Source organism: Heloderma suspectum, chromosome 3 (assembly GCF_057233095.1).
Source record: "Heloderma suspectum isolate Gila_16-S chromosome 3, 16-S_ref, whole genome shotgun sequence".
NCBI classification, from domain to species: domain Eukaryota; kingdom Metazoa; phylum Chordata; class Lepidosauria; order Squamata; family Helodermatidae; genus Heloderma; species Heloderma suspectum.
Window position 1 is genome coordinate 266,978,629 of NC_139460.1, and position 25,375 is coordinate 267,004,003.

General features: G+C 42.1%; 1 protein-coding gene across 5 annotated transcripts in view; it reads left to right on the forward strand.

The window, feature by feature from the left end:
- Positions 1-25,375, forward strand: part of MAP3K13 (mitogen-activated protein kinase kinase kinase 13) — a 69,951-nt gene that overhangs the window by 7,337 nt on the left and 37,239 nt on the right. For 3 of the 5 annotated variants that reach the window (XR_014789556.1, XM_084846869.1, XM_084846865.1), the window contains exon 3: positions 13,643-13,817. The exons of 1 other annotated variant lie outside the window; for it this stretch is intronic. The gene's annotated coding sequence lies outside the window, so the exon portion shown is untranslated. Of the gene's footprint in view, positions 1-13,642; positions 13,818-19,254; positions 19,296-25,375 lie in introns of those variants that run through there. One more of the 5 variants, XM_084846868.1, reaches the window with a different exon arrangement.

Here is a 25,375-nt window from a genome sequence, read left to right on the forward strand (position 1 = left end):
GAAGGGGTCTACAAGGCCATTGAGTCCAACCGCCAAAACAATGCAGGAATCCAAGTCAGAGCATCCCTGACAGATGGCTGTCCAGCTTCATCTTGAATGCCTCCAGTGTGGGAGAGCCCACTACCTCCCTAGGTAATTGGTTCCATTGTCATATTGCTCTAACAGTCAGGACGTTTTTCCTGATGTTCAGCCAGAATCTGGCTTCCTGTAACTTGAGCCCATTGTTCTGTGTCCTGCACTCTGGGATGATCGAGAAGAGATCCTGGCCTTCCTCTCTGTGACAGCCTTTCAAGTACTTGAAGAGTTCTATCATATCTCCCCTCAGTCTTCTCTTCTCAAGGCTAAACATGCCCAGTTCTTTCAGTCTCTCTTCATAGGGCTTTGTTTCCAGTCCCCTGATCATCTTTGTTGCCCTCCTCTGAACCTTTTCCATTTTGTCTTCATCCTTCTTCAAGTGCGGTGCCCAGAACTGGACACAGTACTCCAGATGAGGCCTAAACAGTGCTGAGTAGAGGGAAACTAATACTTCCCGAGATTTGGAAGCAAGCCCAAAAGAGCATTTGCCTTCTTTGCAGCCACATCACATTGTTGGCTCATATTCAGCTTGTGATCGACAACAATCCCAAGATCCTTCTCGCTTGTAGTGTTGTTGAGCCATGTATCCCCCATCTTGTAACTGTGCATTTGGTTTCTTTTTCCTAGGTGCAGAACTTGGCATTGATCCCTATTAAATGTCATTCTGTTGTTTTCTGCCCAGCGCTCTAGTCTATCCAGATCACTTTGAATTTTGTTTCTGTCTTCCAACGTATTAGCTATCCTGCCCAATTTTGTGTCATCTGCAAATTTGATCAGCATTCCCTGCACCTCCTCCTCCAAGTCATTAATAAAAATGTTTAGATCACATTGGGCCCAGGACTGAGCCCTGCAGTACCCTGCTCATTACCTCTCCCCAGTTTGAGAAGGTCCCATTGATAAGCACTCTTTGAGTCTGATTCTGTAGCCAAAGGTGGATTCACTGTATCGTTGTTTCATCTAGCCCACTTTGAGCTAGTTTGCTCATCAGGATATCATGGGGCACTTTGTCGAAAGCTTTGCTGAAGTTGAGGTATATTATGTCCACAACATTCCCACAGTCCACAAGGGAGGTTACCTGATCAAAAAAATAAGATCAGATTAGTCTGGCAAGTTTTGTTCTTGACAAATCCATGTTGGCTTCGAGTTATCACTGCATTGTTTTCAATGCAGTGATTACTTGAGCCCTTGTGCCTCAAGCAAGATAAAAATAATGTTTTATCAAGTTTTTACAAGAAAATGTATATCATGTCAATCAAAATGAAGCAGATATTCCAATAAAAAATAAACAATTTCTTTACTAAATCACCTGGCACTGATAGTCCATTCCTTCAATGGCTTGGATCCTAAGATAAGTTAACTTAAGGAAGTTCACAGTAGGAAAGTCAGCCATCCCCTCCTCCCTGCTACCACCACCTGTGCCTCCTGTAAATTCTCTTGTGGGGTGGTCCTGATAGGGAGCTTCTGGGGAAGGAGGAATTATCCAAAATTGGATCCTAAGATAACCCAGCAGTCCTCATGCCTATCCCACATTGTTAAGGATGGCCCCCTTACCCTCCAGAGAGGCTTTTGTGGTGGCAGGGAGGAGGAGGGGATGGGAAACTTCCATGAAGTTCCTTAAATTATCATTAGAATGTAAGAAGAGCCATGCTGGATCAGACCAAGGGTCTATCTAGTCCAGCAATCTGTTCACACAGTTGCCAAGCAGCTGTCTGTAGGAAACTCACAAGTAGGACATGAATGCAATAGTACCATCCTGTTCAAGTTCTCCAGCAACTGGCATACAGAGGCATACTGCCTCCGATATTGGAGATAATATATAGCCATCATGACAAGTAGCCATTCATAGCTTTATCCTCCACAAATATTTCTAATCCCCTTTTAAAGCCATCCAAATTGGTAGCCATCACTATGTCATGTGGTAGTGAATTCAGTAGTTTAACTATGCACTATGTGAAGAAGTACTTCCTTTTATCTGTCTGGAATCTCCCACCATTCAACTTTATGGGATGACCCTGGGTTCCAGTGTTATGAGAGAAGGAGAAAAATGTCTCCTTAACCACTTTCTCTACTTTCACATCATTAGGCTGGTTTGCATGATCACCATGGGTTAAACAAGCCAATGGCGTGTGACAGGTACCATTTGCCAAATCACGTGCCCGTGCTCAGCTTGTTGTGTCATCTGAACTTGGACAGCATGGCTTGTTGGACGTGGAAACAACCTTAAATTAACCCAACAACAGCCCATGGGTTATTTGAGGGATGTTTCCCTGTCTGAGAAGCCATGCCGCCTGGGTCTGGATGACATGAAAAGCTGTGCCTGGGCAGGTGATTAGGCAAATGGCACCCAGCACACTCCATGACTTAAACAAGCCACCATGGTTTGTTTAACCCATGGTGATCGAATGAACGAGGTCATTGCCTCATCTTTCCCAAACAGCACTTTGATGATCAAAGGCCTACGTCATTTCTAGTCAGGCCCAGACTTGGAAGGGCCACTAGGCAAACTTTATTAATTTTTGATCAAAACTGCGATTTCTAAAGTTGCTTTATCTGAGAAAGTGGACATGCTTGGATGATCATCCATTGCTTTATACTTGCAGTTTATGAAGCCATGACCGAGTGCTGTGAATGCAGGCACCTCTCTTACCCTGCCCCTCCATACCTCCTGTTGTTTGATGGCTTTGGCATGGAGATCCTGGCTTGCAATAAGCCAGAGTTTCCTAGTACATCTGAACTGGGGGATTCTGGGTTACTTTAGGTTAACCAACTAGGACCGTATACCAGCATCTTCAGTTATTATTCTGGCATTAAGCCAGAGTTCCCCAGTTTGGATGTGATGAAGATGACTGGCTTAATGCAAGCCAGGCTGTCAGCACCAAAGCTGGTGCAGAGCATGGTAGGGAGGGAGGGGTGCTTGGCCATGGCTTCATAAACCATGTTATAAATGAAAGCTACAAATGACAGGAAGCTTACAAGTTTGTGCCACTGAACCAACCAATTCAATTCTGCAAAAGTGATGAGAAATCATGCATTTGAAAGGGATGTTAAAGTATTTTATTCTGCAAGGAGCAGCCATGATTTTTAATATAGACCTGGCTTCTCACAATTTTCTTTGCCCTAGTTAAGTCAAGAACTATTATACCTATCAGGAATGTCACTATATGTGGATGTTGAGAGCCAGTTTGGTGTAGTGGCTAGAGTGTTGGACTGGAAGCCAGGAGATCTGGGTTCTAGTCCCCACTCAGCCATGGAAGCTCACTGGTTGACTTTGGGCCAGTCACAGACTATCAGCCCAACCTACCTCACAGGGTTGTTGTTGTGAGGCTAAAATGGAGAGGAGGAGGATTATGTACGCCACCTTGGGTTCCTCAATTAGGAAAAAAGGTGGGATATAAATGTAAGAAATGAATGTTGTCAGGCTCCATCCCCAGCAATAAATTTGCTGAAATTTTGGTGACAGGAAAATATACAAAAATAATACACTGCGGAACATTAACTTTTTATGGATAAGTATCTAATCTGTCCAGTAAACTGCTACCTTTTTCTTGAAGGTCTTTCTAGTGTGACACCAGTATCTTTTGCTTCAGGCTCCAATTCAGAAAGAAGATGGCATTATAGCTGAAATTCTTCCATAGTCTAATTCTAGAATTGCTAGGTTCAGTATGGCACAAAGCTTGTGTGCCTTTAATAGCTGCATAGAAGAAAGGTTTTTCTTCTAGGATTGCTGGGTTCAATATGGCACAAAGCTTCAGGGAAGAAAGAATTACACATTACCTTTAGGCAACTGTAGCTCTAGCTGCCACAGTTTTTATTTTTAAAAAAACCCCAAACCATCAAAGTTGCAAAATGAACCACAGGTCAAAATGCAGAATTATTTAGGCAATCCCAGCTATATCAGAGTTTAGATTACTAGATTTTGAAAATGAAAGGACATCTATGCCTTCAATAGTTGCCTACTATTGACAGAATTTTAGCAAATGTACTTCTCCCTTTGTAGCTCTATAGTGGAGAAAAGCTACACATACCAACATTTTACCTTCTATGCAATTACGAAAGATACAGATTCCCTGCCTTTAATATGGAACATTACACTCACTGGCTGTGTTCAGACATAAACTGTGAATGAGCTTTGGGCTTGTTGGTTCTCCCCTCCGCTCTCTTCCAGTGCGGATGTGAGGAGGGACTTGGGAGCTTCTGCAACTGTTTTCAACAGACCTCAGTTTAGCATTACGTCTGAAATTGAATGAACTATGATAACTATCATTTTCTGAAACAAGCCAACTTTAAACTATGGTTTATGAAGTTGACTTCTTTCAATAAACCATAGTTAAAATTAACCACTGTTTCAGGTCCAGATGTAATGTTAAACTGTGGTTAATTGTAAACGGAAGCAAAAGCTTCTGATTTCCTCCTCATGGCCATGTCAGACAAGGAGTGGAGAGGGGAGCGCATGTGACTGAGGCTTGTGCAAATAATGTGAAACCCTAATGTAGTGCTGTGTCTGAACCAGCCCATTATGTCTATAATGTGAAGGCTTCTCATTATACAGGGACAGGGAAAGGCAACCTGGTGTCCTCCAGATGTTTTGGACTCCAATTTCCGTAATACCTTACCATTGGCCATCCTGGGTGGTGCTAAAGCAAGTTGTAGTACAAAACATCTGGAGGGTACCAGGTTGTCTACCCATGAAAATAACTATTTGGTCAATACACAGTACATTTAACAGTTTCCTCATTCACTGGTCATCAAAAAATATCCTACAAGGAATTGTAGTTCTGGGAGTGCTAGTTTTGATGAATTCCCACCAAGTTAGTGGGTTGGTGCAGACATAACAACAATGATCAGTACTAAGTATGGTTTGCTGTCTTAACTCATGTTAAGATCCCAAATGTATGGTGAAAGTATGGTTTAGCTTGGTAGGATAAGCCCAGACCCCAGAGGGCATTTATCTGAAGATACCAACTTGTTACCTTGCAGGCCGAAAGGTTGGTGGGATGGGGAAGCTAACTAACCATGGTTTACTCAATGCATATGTAATGCTTAACCATTGTTACAATGCTTGCTCAGGACATGTGTCTCTAAACATGTCTGCAGACTACTTCTCTGTTGTTCTTGGAAATGAATGGATGGAAGAAATTGGCAGATAAATGGGATGACTTTATTATGCATTGGAACCTACCCTGGAATCATATACTGCTTGATAGAGATCTATTGATTTATCATAATTTGAGCTAGTATTGTAGAATGGTTTGAGCTAGTGTTGTAGAACTGTCTAGAGGGCCATAGGATTTTTTGGTTTCTGGGAACTGAGGTTGGAGCCAGGGCTCCAAATGCGGTTCCCAGAAACCGTGGTCCCCACCCCACTCCCTCATAGGTGGTGCAGTTCTTGCTGCGCTGGCTATGTCTCCGGGCTCAGAAACAAAGCACAGAGATGGGGAAAAGGGAGCGGTCCCAGAGGTGGGGATTGGAGGAGACAGTAGAAGCTGAATTACACAGCTACCTGTGCGCGCACAGCCTCCTTCCCGTCCACTCCCCGAAGCTGTGGCTAGACAGCCAAAATTGGCCATCTAGCCAAAGATGCAGGCCGGCCGGAGCATGGAGGCGAGGATCGCCTTCATGCTATGGCCACCCTGCATTGGATACTCAGCAGCCTCCGAATTCAGAGGCTGCCGACTATCTCAAAAGGATTGCGCCCTTAGCTAATTTTATCCAACTTGATGGATAATGTTTGGTTGATATTAAAACAGCATATAGAGTGGGCTCAAATTCTTCTTGTGGACCAAAAATTCATGGAAGTGCCTTAAATAAATAAATAAATAAATAAATAAATAAGTTGATAGCCTATATTTACATGTATTTATAAAAAGACCGAGATGCCAGATAAGCAAGTTGATGGTAGAATGGGTAAACTGAAATGCAATTTGGATGTTGTGGAAAACAGATTATGACAAGATTCAGAAGCAGTTTCTGAACAAGAAGGATTGGATAATAGCTAAGCATGAAGAATTATTAAGCTTAATTGTGCCAGTTGGAAGGATCTTTAAGTTAGGAAGGAGCTTGCTGTGATTGTATTTATTGGCATTTTTACAAATACTTCATGGCATTCCCCCATTAACACTTCTGTTCTTTTCCACTTGGATGCAGATTTTAAAAGGGTTTTTTTGAAAGCCACCATGACAATCATGGGGTTGTCTCAACATGTCATCAGCCCAAAATGTTCTGCGGGACACACTCTGGACCTAGTATTTGCAATTAGACGTGAGGTTGATTGCCTGGAATTGGAAGGGGGTTTTCTGTAACCCCATTGTCATGGTTAGACCATTTCCTGGTGAAGTTTAGATTGCAGTGGCTCTGCAAGGGTGGCGGACCCATTAAGTTGGAGACTTGAAGCCCTGGTCTCACTATGGAATGGTGTGATGGGAAGGGCTGTTGACACGATCGCTCCCAAGTGTCCTCTCCTGCAGTGAAGATCCCAGTCAGCTCCCCAGTTTACCAGAGAATTGGGGGCAATGAAACAAACAGGACAACAACTAGAATTCAGATGGTGCCTACATTGTGGCAGTGAGGGTGGTGAAATGCTTCCACTTCTCCATCTCCATTGCATCCTTGGATAGCCAGCCAGCAGAGCTTTTTCAAGTGGTGAAGGGTCTATTACATCTGGATGCTCAGAGGGATGTGTTGAAACCCTTGAAGGCTTACTGTGACAAATTTGCTGGGTATTTCAAAGATAAAGTTGCTTGTATTTGGTCTGACCCAGATGCTATCATTGATAAAGTTCCAAATGGGTGGCCAGGGAAATGTCTGGTCCAGGTTTGTGGGACCAGTTTCCATTATTGCAATCTGAGGATGTGGACAAGGTGCTTGGAGGGGTCCATCCAACTACCTGTACTCTTGACTGTTGGTCACCTTGACATCTTACAACTGACCAGATGGCTCCAGGATTTTATTAATGCCTCACTGAGAGAGGGAGAGCTCCCTGCTGCACTTGAAGCAGGCAGTTGTGAGGCCACTTAAGAAAGCCTCACTGGATCCAGAAGATTGTAACAACTATTGCCTGGTTGCAAATATCCCATTTTTGGGCAAGGTGTTCAAGAGGGTGGTGGTGGTTCAGATGAAACAGATTATCTATTTCAATTTAGGTTTAGGTCAGGGTTTAGCACTGAAACAGCCTTTGTCAACCTGGTGGATGACCTCTGTCAGGAGAGAGACAAGTGAGTGCAACCCTGTTGATTCTCCTTGACCTTTTGGCAGCTTTTGATAGCATCAGCCATGGTATCTCACTGGACTGGCTCTGTGGGCTGGGGGCCACCGTGATGTGGTGGTTCTGCTTGAACCTCCAAGATCAGTTTCAGAAGGTAGTATTGGGGACTTCTGCTTGATCCCATGGCATTTGAACTGTGGGCTTCCACAAGGTTCAATCTTATCCCCCATGCACTTCAATATCTTTATGAAACTGCTGGGAGAGGTCATATGGGGACTTGGAGTGAGGTATGATCAATATGCTGTTGACACTCAGCTTTATTTCTCTGTGGCATCTGAATCAGGTGAGGCTATGGAGGGCATCTGGAATCTGTAATGGGATAAATGAGGGTCAGTAAACTGAAACTGAATACTGATACGATGGAGGGACTGTGGGTTGGTGGTTACCATGTCCAGGAAGTTGGTACTCAACTTGTTCTGGATGGGGTTGCACTCCCCATGAATGAGAAGGTGTGCAGCTTGGGTGTGTTCCTTGATCCTGTATTGTCATTGAAAATGGGCCTTGGTGGCTTGGGGCACTTTTAGCAGTTTTGGCTGGTTTGCCAGCTGCGGAGCACTTTTACCAGCTTTGGCTGGTTTCCAGGACAGGAATAGCCTTGCCATGGTGATTCATGCTCTAGTAACAGGTTGGATTACTGTAACATGTTATATGTGGGGCTGCCCTTGAAAATGGTTCAGAAGCTTCAGCTTGTGCAAAATTAGCAGCCAGCATTCTGACTCTTTCATCTCAATGGAACCATCTTACACCAATTCTTATGGAATTACCTTAGTTCCCTATTCACTACTGAGCCCAATTCAAGGTGCTGGTTATCCCCCTTAGAGATCGGAGATCAGAGACCTCTGTCTATCCTATGCCCTGCCAGCAAGAGCCAGACAGGGCAGGAGGAGGACGGAGACAATTCACCACCTTCTTCATAAAAAAAATAAAATAAATCAGCCACTCCATTCCATTCCACTCCCTTCTCCACCCACTGGAAAGCCCCCTTTTTGACCTCTCTGAGGTTGGACAGCTGTAAGGGGGCTGGGGAGGGGGGAAGAATCTGATACCAGAGTCCCCCTCCTGAGTTCATAGGAGTATTTACAGTCTCGGGAGGGGGAATCTGACACATCCTATGGTCCCTGGGACACTCTCCCTATGACCATAGGATTGCTGTGTTGAAGTACTCAATGGCTTGGGGCCCAAATGCCTGAAGCACTGTCCTGCCCATGCATATTATCTTGCTCATGCATTAAGCTCTTCAGAGGAGGCCCTTTTCTGAGTACTGTAATTTACTTCTCTATAGTGGTGTCTCGACTTTGGAATGCCCTCCCAAAGGAGATACGATTGGTGCCGACTTTGTTTTCTTTTTGGTGCCAAATTAAAATGATCCTTTTTGCCCAAGCATTTTAAATACTATTTTTTTTAAATAATTTTAACATTAAAAAATTAAAAATTATTTTTTTAAAACTGCATTGATCATTATGTTTTTGTTTGGTTTGCTGCTTGAAGAGTTGCTGTTGCTTTTTTGCCTTTTAATTTGTAATTGTATGGTTTTTATATTCACTTTGTTTTAATTTTGTGTACACTGCCCTGGGATCCCTTGTGGATGAAGGACAATTTATGAATTTAAAAAATAAAATAAAAATAAATAAAGTCACACTGTTGTGCAGTGATGTCTATGCCATGAATAGTGTTTGTAGTAATGGGAACCTAACTACTGCAATGCAGGTCCTTAGAAGGCAAAAGAGAAGGGATGAAGAATGATAGAAAGAAAAGGCATGAAGATTCACTGGGGACTCATTCATAAGGAAACAAAATATATAGAGATTCCTTAACTTCCCTTGTGTTTTTTGATTTCTCTTTAAGTGTGTTGAACTCAACCTTTGAGTACTTGGAGATAAGTCCTTATCAACAGCAGTTAAAATAACAAACCCTCCCACATTGCTGAGTTGGACAGAAACTCCCCAAGGCTTCTGAGGCCAAAGTAAATGTGTACAAATGTTATACAAGTCAGCCTTGATCGGGGCAAAGTTTATTCATTGTAGAGATCCATTGCAACAGAACGTTTTGCATTGTTTTATGTAGTCTGGCAGTGTACAGTGAGTATTTTCAATTAGAATACTTAGTTTTTAGCTAAGTAGATGGTCAGTCTAGATTGATATCCGTTCTCCTAGTAAGTAAACAAAGTGAAGTGATTTGTAAACAAACATTTTATTGAGGGCTTTTATTGAGAAGGGAGTGGTGAACGAGTGGGCTTTCCCATTGTCTGTTATGAGTGAAGAAAGTGCCAGATGCACTTTCCAAAATCAATCTGCCATAACTAGCAATGGGATCTCTGTATCAGAGTATGAAAACGAAATCTTGGCAGCAATAGCTTCACATTTCTAGTTCTCTTGAGAAATGTTTTATAAACCTAGAGATGTGAAGGCCTGGGAAAAAAATGGAAAAATTCTGAAGAAAAACAGTTGTTCCCCGTTTTTTTCTGGGGACCATTTATGTTTTCTTCTGAAAAATTGGAAACATTGAACAGCTTTGGATTATGAAATATTTTCTTTCAGAATTTAAGACAAAATATTTATGTATTCTTACCCAGCCTTTACTCACACCAAAATGTTTTCTAAAAACTATAGACTAGCTATGTAAAATGTCTGGAAATAATGAAGCCATGGGGCAAAATATTTTTTAATCCTGTCTGTAAGATTTCCAGCATAGTTAGTTCTTTAATTCCTTATTTAAATTATTGATCCAAAGTATATTTTACTGATAGATATTTATGTTCAGTTTCCCAACATGTGAGTAGAGTCACCGTTGTACATTCTTGACAGTAAATGTGCATTCTTGACAGCATGGGTTTTGTTCTATAGAGTCCTGTGTTTCTGATGCTGTAGCAGTCATTTAATGTAGTACTAATCTATTCAGACAATCATTACAAATTTACTGAGTTTACTTTTAAAAGTTTTAAAATGTAATGATAATTTTATGAAGAAACTAAGTCATACATAAAATAACTTTAGGAACCCCTGTGGACTGTGGGAATGCTGTAGACATAATATACCTCGACTTCAGCAAAGCTTTTGACAAAGTGCCCCATGATATCCAGATGAGCAAACTAGCTCAAAGTGGGCTAGATGAAACAACGATCCCGTGGATCCACAGTTGGCTACAGAATCGGACTCAAAGAGTGCTTATCAATGGGACCTTCTCAAACTGGGGAGAGGTAACGAGTGGGGTACTGCAGGGCTCAGTCCTGGGCCCAGTGTGCTCTAAACATTTTTATGAATGACTTGGAGGAGGAGGTGCAGGGAATGCTGATCAGATTTGCAGAGGACACAAAATTGGGCGGGATAGCTAATACTTTGGAAGACAGAAACAAAATCCAAAGTGATCTGGATAGACTGGAGTGCTGGGCAGAAAACAACAGAATGACATTTAATAGGGATCAATGCCAAGTTCCGCACCGAGGAAAAAGAAACCAAATGCACAGTTACAAGATGGGGGATACGTGGCTCAACAACACTACAAGCGAGAAGGATCTTGGGATTGTTGTCGATCACGAGCTGAATATGAGCCAACAATGTGATGTGGCTGCAAAAAAGGCAAAAGCTCTTTTGGGCTGCATTAATAGAAGCATAGCTTCCAAATCTCGGGAAGTACTAGTTTCCCTCTACTCAGCACTGTTTAGGCCTCATCTGGAGTACTGTGTCCAGTTCTGGGCACCACACTTGAAGAAGGATGCGGACAAACTGGAGAGGGTTCAGAGGAGGGCAACAAAGATGATCAGGGGACTGGAAACAGAGCCCTATGAGGAGAGACTGAAAGAACTGGGCATGTTTAGCCTTGAGAAGAGAAGACTGAGGGGAGATATGATAGCACTCTTCAAGTACTTGAAAGGTTGTCACAGAGAGGAAGGCAATCATCCCAGAGTGCAGGACACGGAATAATGGGCTCAAGTTACAGGAAGCCAGATTCCTGCTGAACATCAGGACAAACGTCCTGACTGTTAGAGCAATACGACAATGGAACCAATTACCTAGGGAGGTAGTGGGCTCTCCCACACTGGAGGCATTCAAGATGAGGCTGGACAGCCATCTGTCAGGGATGCTCTGTCTTGGATTCCTGCATTGAGCAGGGGGCTGGAGTCGCTGGCCTTGTAGGCCCCTTCCAACCCTATTATTCTATGATTCTGTGAACAGAAAGGCTGCCTTATGTTTCTGAAGCAGCCCTCCCCAACCTGGTGCCCTCCGGATGTTTTGGACTACATTCCTGACCGTTGGCCATGCTGTCTGAGGCTGATGGGAGCTGAAGTCCAAAACATCTGGAGGGCATCAGGTTGGGGAAGGCTGTCTTAAAGCAACAAAGTTACTTTTAATTTGTAAAGAAAGCTAAAAAATAAGTATTGCTTATTTTGTCATTTTTCCAAATTTCCAATTTTTCTGACCCCCCCACCCCTGGGAAAAAACCCTGTTTTTTCCCCCATGGCCTTATAATTTCTGGAAATTTTACATTTCTATATAAACCTCTTGAAAAAATGTTTCTCCTATTAGTTGAACAGCTGTTTTACAGAACTATTATTTAAAAACGTTTATATTTATAGTGAATTATTTTTGAAGTTCTCTACTGTGAATATAATGTTCTATGTTCAGAATATTTGTGTGTGGTATTCTTGTTCTGTTATACATAACTAAGCTTGCTTCCTTGGCTCGAATAATAAGATATTCCAAATTAATATCTCCTAACCCTGTGCATGTGTTTGTGACACAAACACACACATGCACCCCCACACACACACACCTTTACAACTGGTGCAAATAATAGCTTTCATTCTGAGAAATAAAGACAAGTTATGCAACATCTAACTTTATAAGACTATGTTTCAATTGATTACATTTGACAAACATTTCATAGTGTGGGTAGCTGAAACAAAATTACCTGCAAGGAAAAGGTTTTGGCTTCATTTCAATTTACTTTCTTTAAAGGAAGGCATTTTAAAATACCTTATTTAGGGGAATATGATGTGTAAAATACCACTCAATTAATTTTTTTCATAAGTTCTAATGAATTTTTGTAGCAAGAACTTGGGATTTTGCTGACCTCCCCCCCCTTTTTTTTTTTTTAGTATTTAAGGATGTTTAACCACTAGAAAGATGATTTATTTATTTATTTGGATTGTACCCCACCTTTCTATGAAAAAGTGGCACTCAGCATTCCTTTAGGCCTGGAATGCATCTCATAATTCCTGAGTTGCCACATTCATCTTATGTCAGATAGAGTTGCCATTTATTTTGATCTTGTCCTGACAGTTGATACATTAATTAGTAGAGCCTAAAATGGGGAGTAATGCCTTGAAGAAATGTCCTGGATTCATAAAATATAAGAAAAATTGAGTGTACACTGATAAATGGTTTCAGTATGTCTCCAGAGTTGCTACATGCCTTGGAATCTGGAACTTTTGACACTGTGTTCTGCAGGGTCAGATTATATGTCTTTATGGTGTTGGTGGTATATGAGTCACAGAGATATTGGCTCAGTTCAGATGTGCCAGATCATATTACATACTAGGGTTTGCGTACCTTCTCTTCCACTTAGGCTGTCAGATTCCTTTTTGTGCTTTCTGGTTCTTGGCAAACTATAGGGCTAAATCCAACATTACATGAGTGGACTTCTGGTCACTGATGGGAGTTTTCCTCCCCTTCTTCAGCTCCCTGCATTCTCTCCAGATTTGCTCCAAAGGGTCCCACAATCCTCTGGAGTAGATTTTCCAGGGGGGGGGGGCTCATGGGGAGGGGGAGGGGAAATTTGATCCGCCAGCAGTGTCTGTTCTGCTGGTGGAAAGAGACGATTGGATACAACCCATAATTTGCCATTTAATCCTAACTAGGCAAACTGCGATTTGTGCAAACCATGGTTTGACCAGAACCAGAAGGTACAGGAGGGAATCAGAATGCATGAGGGAGAAGTGAGTATGTGAGCCCTGCATGTTGTGTAATACCAGACCATACCAATACCAGTGTAATACCAATGTATGGCGTTACATCTGAGCAGAGCCAATGAAAGACTGAGCCTGTGCATTTCACATTGTTGCATGAGGGCAATAACAGACAGTTTTCTAAAACATATTTACTTGTTTAAAATGTGTATAAACATTGATAATGTAAACATTGTAGATATATTCTGTTGGATTGATTTCACAACTTTGTATTTAAGGGAATTGCTTGGATTCTCTTTTCTTTGGAAGACCATGTAAAAAGTATGTGCAGAGCCCTGTACAGTTCAAGCGAACCCTTCCTTTAAAAATTCTCATTAGTCTTTTTCGTTGGCTATTTTCAGAAAGAAATGTTGGAATGTCTTACTCCTGCTCTTTGAAGAAATCCAGTGTTGGACTGTCTTACTCTTGTTCTTTTAAGTTGTACTGAGTGTCAGCTTGGTTTAGTTAATCTAATGTGAAGAGGAAGTCTATGCACAAGAGGATGTGTGATACTGCTGAGCCTGGAACAATGATCAGGTACGAGAATGAGCTTTAGATTTAGAATGGAAATAATTTTAATAGGCAGAAATTATAGTAGCTTGCTTTTTTCTCCCCCAAGAGCTGTGACCCTGTTTTCATATTGGGATTTATACATATTTGTCATTTTAATTTTTAAAAAACCCTCTGTTCCGCACGGTCAAATGTCTTTTCAACATTTAACATGTGGATTCTGAAACTGCCAGGGCCTCTCACCTGCCAGAGGTTAGCCTCTCAGTTTGTGCCAGGCTGGAAAACATTCAGACATGGTGAGAATCTCTCTGGCGTCTTGCAAATATGTCCAGAGCACAGTGTGAATTGAATGACCCCATCCATTTCTTGACTTCCAGAGTGCTGAGTGGAATGATAGAGCAGTTTTTTCAGCCTGCTGAACTTTGGAGTTGGGAGGAAGCAGCAAGATCTCCCACCAATCAGGCACAAACTGAGAGGTTGGCCTCTTCCCCTCCCTTCTGTGGCCAGGGAAAGAGATCCCTACCTAGTCGCCAACAGCAACTTAGTAACTGCGTTTGTGGAATCTTGGTCTGTACTTATGATAGTGGTCTCCACAACAAGCCATTGATTACCTGAGATAATTTCATCAGACAACATGTTGTATTTGTTTGGGCAGTGATGAAGCATTAATTGCCATCACCAGTACATAGTCTTGCTCTCCAGTAGTCAGTCCTCCTACTTTAGATAATTCAGTGTGCTGTTTACTAGTTACTGGAAACCTTTAATTTGTCTTAATATATTGCTCTCATCTTTTGAATAAACTATCTGCATAATGAATTGCCAGTAATAATTTTGAGGCCCATCACTTCCTCAACCTCCCTAAATGTACACCTTGCCCAGACTCTTTTTAATTGGTAAAATAAAATTTCCCCTTCCCCTGCTTTCCACTCTTCCTGGTTTTCTTTCTTTCTTTCTTTCTTTCTTTCTTTCTTTCTTTCTTTCTTTCTTTCTTTCTGCCTGCCTGCCTGCCTGCCTGCCTGCCTGCCTGCCTGCCTGCCTGCCTGCCTGCCTGCCTGCCTGCCGCAACAGTCTAGAAAGAACCTATCTTTAATAATCTGGGAAAATATTGACCCAGGCACTTCAGGCCCCGTTTTATATCAGTCCAGTAAGAACCGAACATGGAACAACCAATTGGTTCAAAATTGGGAAAGGAGTACAACAAGGCTGTATATTGTCGCCCTGCTTATTTAACTTTTATGCAGAGTACATCATGAGAAATGCCGGTTTGGATGAATCACAGGTCAGAATTAAGATTGCAGGGAGAATTAGCAACACCCTCAGATACGCAGACGATACCACCCTAATGGCAGAAAGCGAAGAGGATCTTAAGAGCCTCTTGTTGAGGGTGGAAGTGGAGGTGCAAAAGCTGGTCTGAAACTCAACATTAAAAAAATTAAGATCATGGCATCTGGCCCCATCACTTCCTGGCATATAGAAGGGGAAGAAATGGAAGCAGTGACAGATTTTATTTTCTTGGGCTCCAAGATCACCGCAGATGGTGACTGTAGCCATGAAATTAAAAGACGCTTGCTCCTTGGGAGGAAAGCTATGGCAAAGCTAGACAGCATAGTAAGAAGCAGAGACATCACCTTGCCGACAAAGGTTCGTATAATCAAAGCTATGGTTTTCCCAGTAGCAACGTATGGCTGTGAGAGCTGGACTATAAGGAAGGCTGAGCGCCGAAGAATTGATGCTTTCGAATTGTGGTGCTGGAGAAGACTCTTACGAGTCCCCTGGACTGTAAGGAGGTCAAATCAGTCAATCCTAAAGGATTCAGCCCTGACTGCTCATTGGAAGGACAGATACTGAAGCTGAAGCTCAAATACTTTGGCCACCTAATGCAAAGAGAAAAGTCACTGGAAAAGACCCTGATGCTGGGAAAGATTGAAGGCAAAAGGAGAATAGGATGGCAGAGGATGAGATGGCTAGATAGCATCACCGATGCAATGAATATGAACTTGAGCACACTCCAGGAGAGAGCAGAGGACAGGAAGGCCTGGCGTGCTGTGGTCCATGGGGTCACGAAGAGTCAGACACGACTTAAGGACTGAACAACAACAACAGCAACTGTTATTAATAATATTTACCCGTGTGACTTTGTATTAAATTGCAGCAATGACACTGGACCCCTGACGTCAGCATCTAAATATATTTAAAAAACAAAAGAATGGTATAGGGTCCTCTTGTCTTCCTCTATGAACTTGTTCACACAATCAAACTAAACTACCATTACTTATTTAAATCACGGTGTGCGCCGGGTGCATGTGGGGCGTGATTTCCATAATCACTGCCTAGGTGCGGCTAGTGTGCCATCTGAGCTCAAGTGTCATGGCTTGTTGGAAAGGGAAACAATCCTCCAATAACCCTACAGCAACCATGGTGGCTTATTTTGTGTGTGCCAACTGGCCCTATATCTTACTTTCCTTACCATGGTAATCCTCCTGTCCACTAGGGAGTTCCTTGCTCCCCCACCCCAACCATAAGTACAAATTGTCCTCCAGGATCAAATATAAAGCCACAGTGGTATGAACTGTCAAAGATGGAAATCTATGTACAACATGTCCAAGCCCAATGTGGGCCTAAAAGTAGGCCCATATTGCCCTTGGATATGTTGCCTGAAAGGTAGCCATTCCTGTTCTCTTGTACGATGTAGAAGGATACCCACTCTCCTCACCACCAGCCCACAGCTCCAGTCTCTTCTCTCATAGGCCATAACCTTTCCCAGTCCCATTCCTCTGCTGTCCTCTCAACTTCCATCAAATTCAGTATGGATTGTATTTGTTCTCTCTGACTACACCAGTTAACCCCCTCTTTTCTTGAGGATGGGCACATCACATCTTACAACCTCCGCAACCTTATCGTGAAATAAATAAAAAGACATGCACCATAGGAACAAAATGAATGCTGGTCTTTGTCATCCTACTGCAGGACAGTTACATATTTTATTGGCGGGAATGAGATGTGGATGTTCCAAAGAGCCAGCCAATGTTGTTAGTAGTAAGGACTGGGCTCCTCCTCCTTTCTAGATCTGTTTTATCCTGCAAGCTTGCTCCTTGTACTTTCCCCCCTCTTAGTTGTTCTTTCTAATGAAACTTTTTAAAAATTCACTATCGTTTGGTTTAAAGTATTGTGGCTTAAGAGGAGGGGATGAGCTGAGATGGGGTATTCCACTTACAGAGGTAGTGTTTCAACAGATCCTACCTTTGGGATAGGCATCAGTGTTGTTTCTCCAGGAAGTAAAGGCCTGAGGTTGCTTGTGCCTCAGAGCAGTTGGGATCAGGGTTCTGACTACCAGAGGAGGGCAAGTGGCAGTTTACTTATACCTAATTGGATAGCAGTGGAACTTACCCAAAGGTGGTGCCCAAGAGCTATGTGACCATTTTATACTGATGAGAAATTAGAAATATATGGCTCTTCCACATGGATATAATGTCATTGTGCTGGTGCTGTGATGTTTATTGGCATGGTTCACAAGATCAAATTGATCCACAGTGGCTTAACTTTGCAGCATCCTTTCCATAAACCAACCTCCTCTCGTAGCTTGTCATGTCATGCAAACCTGGTGAGGGTGGGTTGTTGGTGTGGTTAACAAACCACCCACAACCCATGGGTGGTTTTAGGGTTGTGGGTGGTTTGTTAACCACACCAACAGCCCACCCTTGCTGGGTTAGCACGATACGACAAGCTACAAGGGGGGGTTGGTTTATGGAACGGGTGCCCGTGGGTGCCTGCAAACCACAGTGGCTTGTTTAAGCCACTGTCGGTTGCTTGGATCATGCAAAATGGGCCAGATGTAATCCACACTATGGAATAGCTTCATTTATACTGTTAGACTTGGTTATAGATGTTTTTGTCCTTGGCACCAGAGGAAGAAATTAAAACAATAATCAAAGCTTCAAATGTTTAATCATTGGAATCCCTCCAGATGAATGGTACTGGGATTATTTCTGGGAAATACAGTGTTAAATTAAGGAAACATAAGGAGGATTGGTCACCTGTATGTTTTAAATACCATAATAGCTGTCTAATGATTTAAATTCTGAGTTTTATTTTTATATCAGTATGTTACACTTTCCTCAACTTGCGGTTGAGTCTTCCTTTTAGCTAGGGAGGAAATTTATAGCAAGTTAGTGGTACACTTAAGAAGTTGCTTCATTTTTAAAATCTGTTTTGTGGTTGTCAAGTGGAGCCTTAGCTACAAAGTTCAGGAACTTAACTTTCCTTTTATTGTGGGTTTTCCAGAGAATAATGAGAGAGCTGGGATGTATATAAGTTGCAGCTGATGTAGTGCAGGTTTGGAGCTGGTTGGGGTATAGACTGCAAATTTTGTGTTTATTGTGGCTTTCACCCACCAAATGCTATTGCACTATGGGTTGGGGAGGAGCTGCCACTTTCTAAAGAAGGTTTTGCAGTATTTACCACATTTTATTTACTAGACACACAATCCTAGATTGTTTTTCTTTTATATAGTCTTCACATTTGTGTATAACTTTTAATTATTAACTTCGTATCTTGGTTTGTATACACAGCTTTAAAAAATAAAATGAATAATGTTGGTCTCTGGTTTAAAATACTAGTTTCCTATAGCAGATGGTAGATATTTGATAGTGTTTGTCATACAAGACTTATTCAGGAAACTGATTTTTTTTTTTTGTAGACACACACACACACACACTCACACTCACACACACAAAATGAAGGTAGAGTGTTTTTCTGTTTTGGAGCTGTGTGGCAGCAATGCTGCTTTTTCTACTCATTGTTCTAATATTCTCCTCACGCCTTAGCTTTGTTTTCATTATCATCTGTTCCCACTTGCCCTACACCCCTCCCAGCTGGCAAGGTCTGTATCATAACCCTTTGAGGCTGTGTCGCAGGAGTTTGATTGGTGATCTCTGCTTATTCTCTGATGAGATTCTTCTGAAGAAAGGCAAGCTATATTTGCCTGCTTCTGATTGGCTGCCCATTGGACTCCCCCCCCCCTTTTCAGAGCACACACCAGAGCAGGCTCTGTTCTGAAACCTAAAACGGCCCCGTATACATCCATTCATGAATCTGTGACGTCAGTAACTTCTGTGTTCTCCTTTGCAGTGGGGTTGCAAGATGGTGTGGGTGGAATTTCCTTGCTGTATATTGTACAGCAGGTTTGTGTATCTGTGTGTGTGTTTTTTGCCAACCATCTCGTTACATGAGAAAATGGAGCAGGATTGTAGAAATTATCCATCACTGTAAGTATATTAACAAAATCTGTCTTCCTTCAAGGGGCTATTATTGCAGAATGACCAGTGTTACCTTCTTGTCATTTATTTCAGAGGAGCAAATGGATGATGCATTTGGGTTGGGAATGGACTGGAAAAAATGCTGAAAGACACCATATTAAAGCCAAGAATATTTCTATGTCTGACAGCTGTTTATCCATTTACTTGTCCGAAGAACAAACATGGACATGCTTCAATTGCGGTTCTAGAGGTTGTGCAATAGTTCTTGCCTCTGTTTAAAACGGGAAGGAATGGATTTCAGTAGCTATCTGAAAAGACAGAGATTGTGAACATCAAGGGGAAAATTGCAACTGATTTCAGAACAGCAGGTTTCTCCACCCCCACTCCCCTTTTGTGAAAATGTAATCCTGTTGTCTGCTGGTGTAGCTTTGGTGCCATGTTAATAAAACTTGTATGCCAATATATTTGGGGTGGATGAGGGAATAATTATAACTAATTTATTATTAATTTTGCTATTAATTGGGTTTTTATTGATGAAAATAGCTGTTCCCATTTCTATGAATGAACTGATTTTAACCATTTTAACTGCTGGTTAAATCAATTCATTCATAGAATTGAAAACAACTACTTTCAGCAGCAAACACTTCACATTAATAGTTAATTTTTAACAATTTAATTTTTAAAAAGTATGTACCTAGTTTCTATTATCTGTGTAGAGCATTGTACTGTATAAATAGTATCTGCTTATATTTACTGAGGACCAGTGTATGATATCTTTTCTGGGATTTGCTTGCACGACTTTGCTGTTGAAATCAGTGGGGGCTCCTTTTGAATAATCCTCTGGGAAGAATGGCAATACATTTTATTCCCATCAGAAATGGACTGCAAAGTATCATAAGTGGAGAAAGCAATGTCAGGCAAATGCCTTGGATGTAATAGTTATGGCTGGTTTTCGTCTTTAATGATCCATGCCAAGTTACAGCATGGTGTTTTCCTGCATTTATTGCTGAAATTGGAAATATTTGTAAAGCTGTATTTTTGACACTGTGCCTAGAATAGAAGGTGACAGCACAAAATGGTGTTTGGAAAAACCCATCCTTCCTTTTCTTTTCTCTGGGACATCCATCCCTTGACATCCAATTCTCTCTGTTACTTCCTTCACACCCAGCAGGAACCACATGCCTGTACTGTTTCAAAGTAGAGTACATGTCAAATTTTCATTGTTATAAAATTAACTTAAATCAATGGTTTAGTGATAGAAAACCCTTTTTGCTTATTTATAGGCATTTAATGTTACTACAGTAGCTTGACAGTCATTTGGATCTGTGGCTAGTTTTGTAATAAGGGTAGTGCAGCTTTGATTTCCAGTTTGTATGTTTATTAATTCCAAAATACTAAGCTTGACATCTAGCTAATCTGTGCAAATAGATTCTTGACTGAGGCATCGCATCTCTTCTCTGTCTTGTGGTTTGCAGAGGTCAGGATTTCCTCTTTTCTTTTCTTTTCTTTTCTTTTCTGCACTAATACTTACTACTGGATGGATCAATTTCCTGTTCTGTGGGTTGAATTATGTAGAGTCTTAGCTTTGAAATTTAAGTCCTATAGGTTGGACTCAGACTAAGCTAGTCATGCTTTAGTCCCATTGAAATCAATAGGGCAGGTTAGTCATGACTAAAGTCCAATTGATTCAATGGGACTAAAACATGACTAACTTCATTTGGATCGAGCCATTTGTTTCTAGTCATTATGGTTGCAGAGAGATAATGGAAAATATAGTGTGAAAAGCTCAAGGATCAGAAAAAAACACAAATTCACTGTTTTTCAGCTTCCATAATGCTAAATCAGTATATCAAGACTTTTCGTGAGTTTTCTCATGCTTTCAAGATAAAAATTGTTGGTCTAGAACAACATGATCACATTTGGAATCCTGGCTGAATAAACCACAATGTGAATGAGCAGTGTGCTGGTGCATGTAGCCTGTTTGCGTCTGCTTCATCTGGATGGGTAAGGTAGACAGGAAGGGATAGCTTTGCGTTACGTCTTAACCTGGGATCATGGTTCAATTATACCAAAACAAGCTAGGATTGGAAGACAGTTTTAAAAATTGGCTTCTGACCCTGGCTAGTTTGGGTGCACTTAAATATAATCCTGCCTAATGTGAACCTGTCACCTCCTGGTTTGTTTACCCACTTGTGTGAAGGGAGGAGTGAATGCTCATTCACATCATGGTTTGATAATATGATGTCTGAATGAAGCCCATCTCTGCCAACCATAATGTGGCATTTGCATATTGATTGAAATAATCCAGAAATTATTAATTGCATGTAACAACAATAACGCAAACTATCCGCTGAGTGTGTAGATTAGAGTCTGGATTAGGGCCAATTTTCATTCTACATTTTATACTTGGTCATACATATCCAAGTGCAAAATATGTATGTGCCTCATTAAGCATAATGTAAAATTAGGCACATGTCTCTACAAAATCTTAGAATTGATGGCTTGAAAAGAATTAGGCCAGTCTTGCTCAGATTTTGAAAGAGGCGATAATTCAATTAATTCAACAGAGCTAATCTGGTGTAGTGGATATACTACCAAGGGCACCCATCCTGAAATTCCTGTTCAGTGATGAAGCTTGCTATGGCCTTGAGTAAGTCACTGTATCTCAGTCTAATCTATTACACATAATTGTTAGGACAAAATTAGGATAACCCCATCTATGCTTCCCTGAGCTTCTTGGTGGATATTTTGCAGGATGGCCACATTGAGGGAGGCACTGAAGGTAACAGGCCAGATCCACCACTTGATTAAATGTTTGCCCTTTTGTCACTTGTCTCCAAAAAAATGCATGGTTGTAGGGAGATGCTTGTGTAGGTATAGGTACTTGGTAGTTCTTTCTCTGTCTTCCTCTCCCAGAGGTGTCTTGCATTAATGGAGATGAATAGTGTGTTAGTATAATGTTAGTGGCATTCTTGCTAAGCATAAAATCCTATATTCTCTACTCCCCACCCTGCACTATGTAAATAAATGCAAATAGGATTTTTGTCACATCCCACACAGTCCCATTTAGGCAAGTACAGTAAAGTGCATAGTATTTATTAGGGATGTGCGTTGGATTCAGCTGAAGCTTGAAGGCTGAGTCAAATTGGGCCCCTTTGGACCATTTCTGGTGCTTCCCGAGTTGAAGCTCGCTTCCCTCCGAAGTGACCAGAACTGAGGCTGGACCCTGCACAAGGCTTTATTTGCAGTTTGGCTTTGGAAAGGCAGACCGTCTGTCTCCCAAAATAGTGTCATTCGCTTTCTTTCTCTAAATGCTGATGAGGGGAGGGGGTGGAGGGAGGGGGGTTGAGTGCCTAATGCATCCACCTTTTAATCATAGAGCACATTTTACCAGGGACTCTCCAATCACTATGCTTTGGGGGAGGACAAAGATGGGACCGTGAGATGGCCATTCTTCCAACACAATCAGGCTTCACTGTGAAAAAAGCCTTAAACGGTTTTCAATTATAGTTCCCTAGCTCCTGCATCTATCCTTCTGAAATTGCAGGTTTCTTGTCCAGTGACACCTCTATGATGTGTAAGATGTGAGGACTTCCCTTCCACATAAACCAGTGTACCTATTCTTCTGAAACTTGGCAGTTTTCTTACTTAGGCCATCTTTATGCTGTCTGTCATTTTCAGAAGAATGGTCCACAAGAAACATAAGCGGATAAGCAAGTCCTGTTTTGGATACCCTCAATGAAAAGGCTTCTCTTGTACAAAATCCCTTCACCTGTTCATCTCAAACTTGGCAGGCTTGATCTCTCAGAGTTTCATCCAGTTCTTCCAAGAAATTAAAAAGTTATCAGAAATTCCTTTAAAAAAATCAAAATATAAAGGTGCGTAGCACAAAAACTACTGTACCTACTTTTCTGAAATTTGACAGGGATAACTCCATAAGGGGCTATTGTGCTTGCAATTGTCATTCAGTTCTGACAAACAGAAAAAAGGTTGTAGCTCCTTTTAAAATTTCCCATGGTAGTCGATGGGAGACATCTTAGATTTCCAAATCTCGACTCACGTTCCGAAGGTCTCCAAATCGGTTGGAGCAGAATCGGGCTGTTTTCCAAAGCGCTGAATCAGAGTCCGAGTCAAATCTTGTGGTTGGTTCACGCCTGTAGTATTTATCAATGGAAGACATGTAAAATAGTATACTGAGTGGCTTCTGCTTGGGAACTCAATAGATATACATTTTAATGGGACAGCACCAGAAGGAGAAGCGAGCTCCCCCATCCCCCTGCCACCACGGCCATACATGTTTACTTCAGTACTTCAACAACTTTCGTTAGTATTTGTGACCTACAGAGAATACAAAATGAACTACTTTCTGGTGGATGCTGACAGATAATGAAATGTGTGATAGGATGATAAAGGATGCTGTACTTTTTTTTTGTGAGAGACCTTGAAGTCTAAAAATCAAGTCAATGATGCTTTCATAATATTAATGAATATGCATTTCATTTCCAATGTAATTTTAAAGAATACATTGTTTGCTATTACACAGAAGTCATTATGGCACTTTATTTTCTGTGAAAGTAGATTATGCAATTCTAGAGCCATAGGAGTGTGAGCATGAAAATGCTCTGAATGGAAACAGTGCTAAAAAATATCTTGCATATCACATTGGAAGTGCATACATTTACTATTTAGTGCTCACAGAAAAAGGAATACATTTCCTTGGGCCATGTAAAGCTGTCTGAGTTTATGTCTGTACAAAGAGCAGCTCATTTGAGATACCTCTCTTCATATTATGGGAGCAGAATTCATTAGGGCTGTGCAGAGATCCCCTGATCTGACTCGGAAGCCGCTTCATGGTTTCAGAGGTGGGCCCAATTCGGCTTGGGCTGATTCGGGGGGGGGGGGGTCTGACCCAACTTGGCCCCGAACCAGAATTCAGCCATCAGAGTCCCACTTCCGTGGGGCCCTGACACCGCTGTGCAACCCCCCGCTCAGCTCCTTACCTGGGCTGCTGGTTCCGTTGCCACCTCCTCCTCTGCTGCTGCTGCCTCCGCCGCTTTCTCCACTGCTGTTGCCACTGTCACCACCACTATCACTGCCGTCATTGCTGCCACCCGCCACTGCCAGCTCCTGAGCACGCACGCCAGCTCTTGTTGCAAGGAGTCGCCATTTTAAAAATGGTGACTCCCACCAGAAATAGCCAGCACACATCCAGGGCTCAGGAGCTGGCGGTGGCGAGCAATGACAGTGGCGGTGATAGTGGCAGTGGTGGCAGAGGAGGAGGCAGCAGGAGCGGTGATGGCGGCGGCAATAGTGACAGTGGCAATAGAGGCCTTGGCAGTAACTCCTGTGAGTCACCTCAGGTAAGGAGCTGGAGGCACCTGTGTGGATGGGCCAGGGTGCTGAAGCTCCGAAGCACACTGAGCGCTTTGGAGAGCCCCCAAGCCTCTCCAGATTGCTTTGTGCCCCCTCCACTTCACCTCGTAAGGGGCCCGAAACAGACTGAAGCAGCCCGCTTTGACTTGGAGTTCAGGCCTTGGGCCGAAGCGGTGCACAGCCATAGAATTCAGTCATTCTGACAATTCTTATACGGGGATGTAATTAGCTTTGGATTTCTCCTCTATCAGAGCAAAGATACAAACTAGATGTTGCTTCTGGATTGACAGATTTAAAAAATAGAAGTTATATCAGTGGAGTCGGAGCTCACAGTAAGACAACAGTGCAAGATAACTTGACAAATGAGAGCAGGAAAGGAAGACAAAGAGGCATTCTCAGTGGTTATTCAGCTTCCAAGTTCTGGGAAGCTTCCAGATGGAGGGCCCCTAGTGCTACCAATTAGAAGGCATTGTGTAGCTATTCCATCTTTTTCTCCTTAATGGATTTTCTGTGGTAAGAAGAAAAGACAGAAGATGTGGTAGAAAAAACACGGGAGGGTTATGAGTGGAAGATGACATAGCTCAGACACCCTGTAGAATTCTGTGAATGAGGCAGGGTGATGGAACCATAAAAGCATTGTCTGGAAATAGCCCTAGAACACTTCCTTCTTCCAGACATGCTTTTAAGACCCTTTTCTGAATATATGCTTAGTGACCAACAAAGTGCCCATGGGCACCAATGCTCCTGCAGAGCTCTGCCATGGCATCCCTACCCCTTCCATGTTAAAAAAAATAGTTTAAAAAAAATTCTCCCTTGCAGCTGGGCACACTGTGAAGAGCAGCACTGGCCCAGGTTGAGTTGCCTCACCATCTTAATTTCCTCAGCGTATTTCTGGGGCCACATGGGATACCACATAGCCCTAGAAACATTCTGGGGAAATTAAAATGGTGGGGTGAT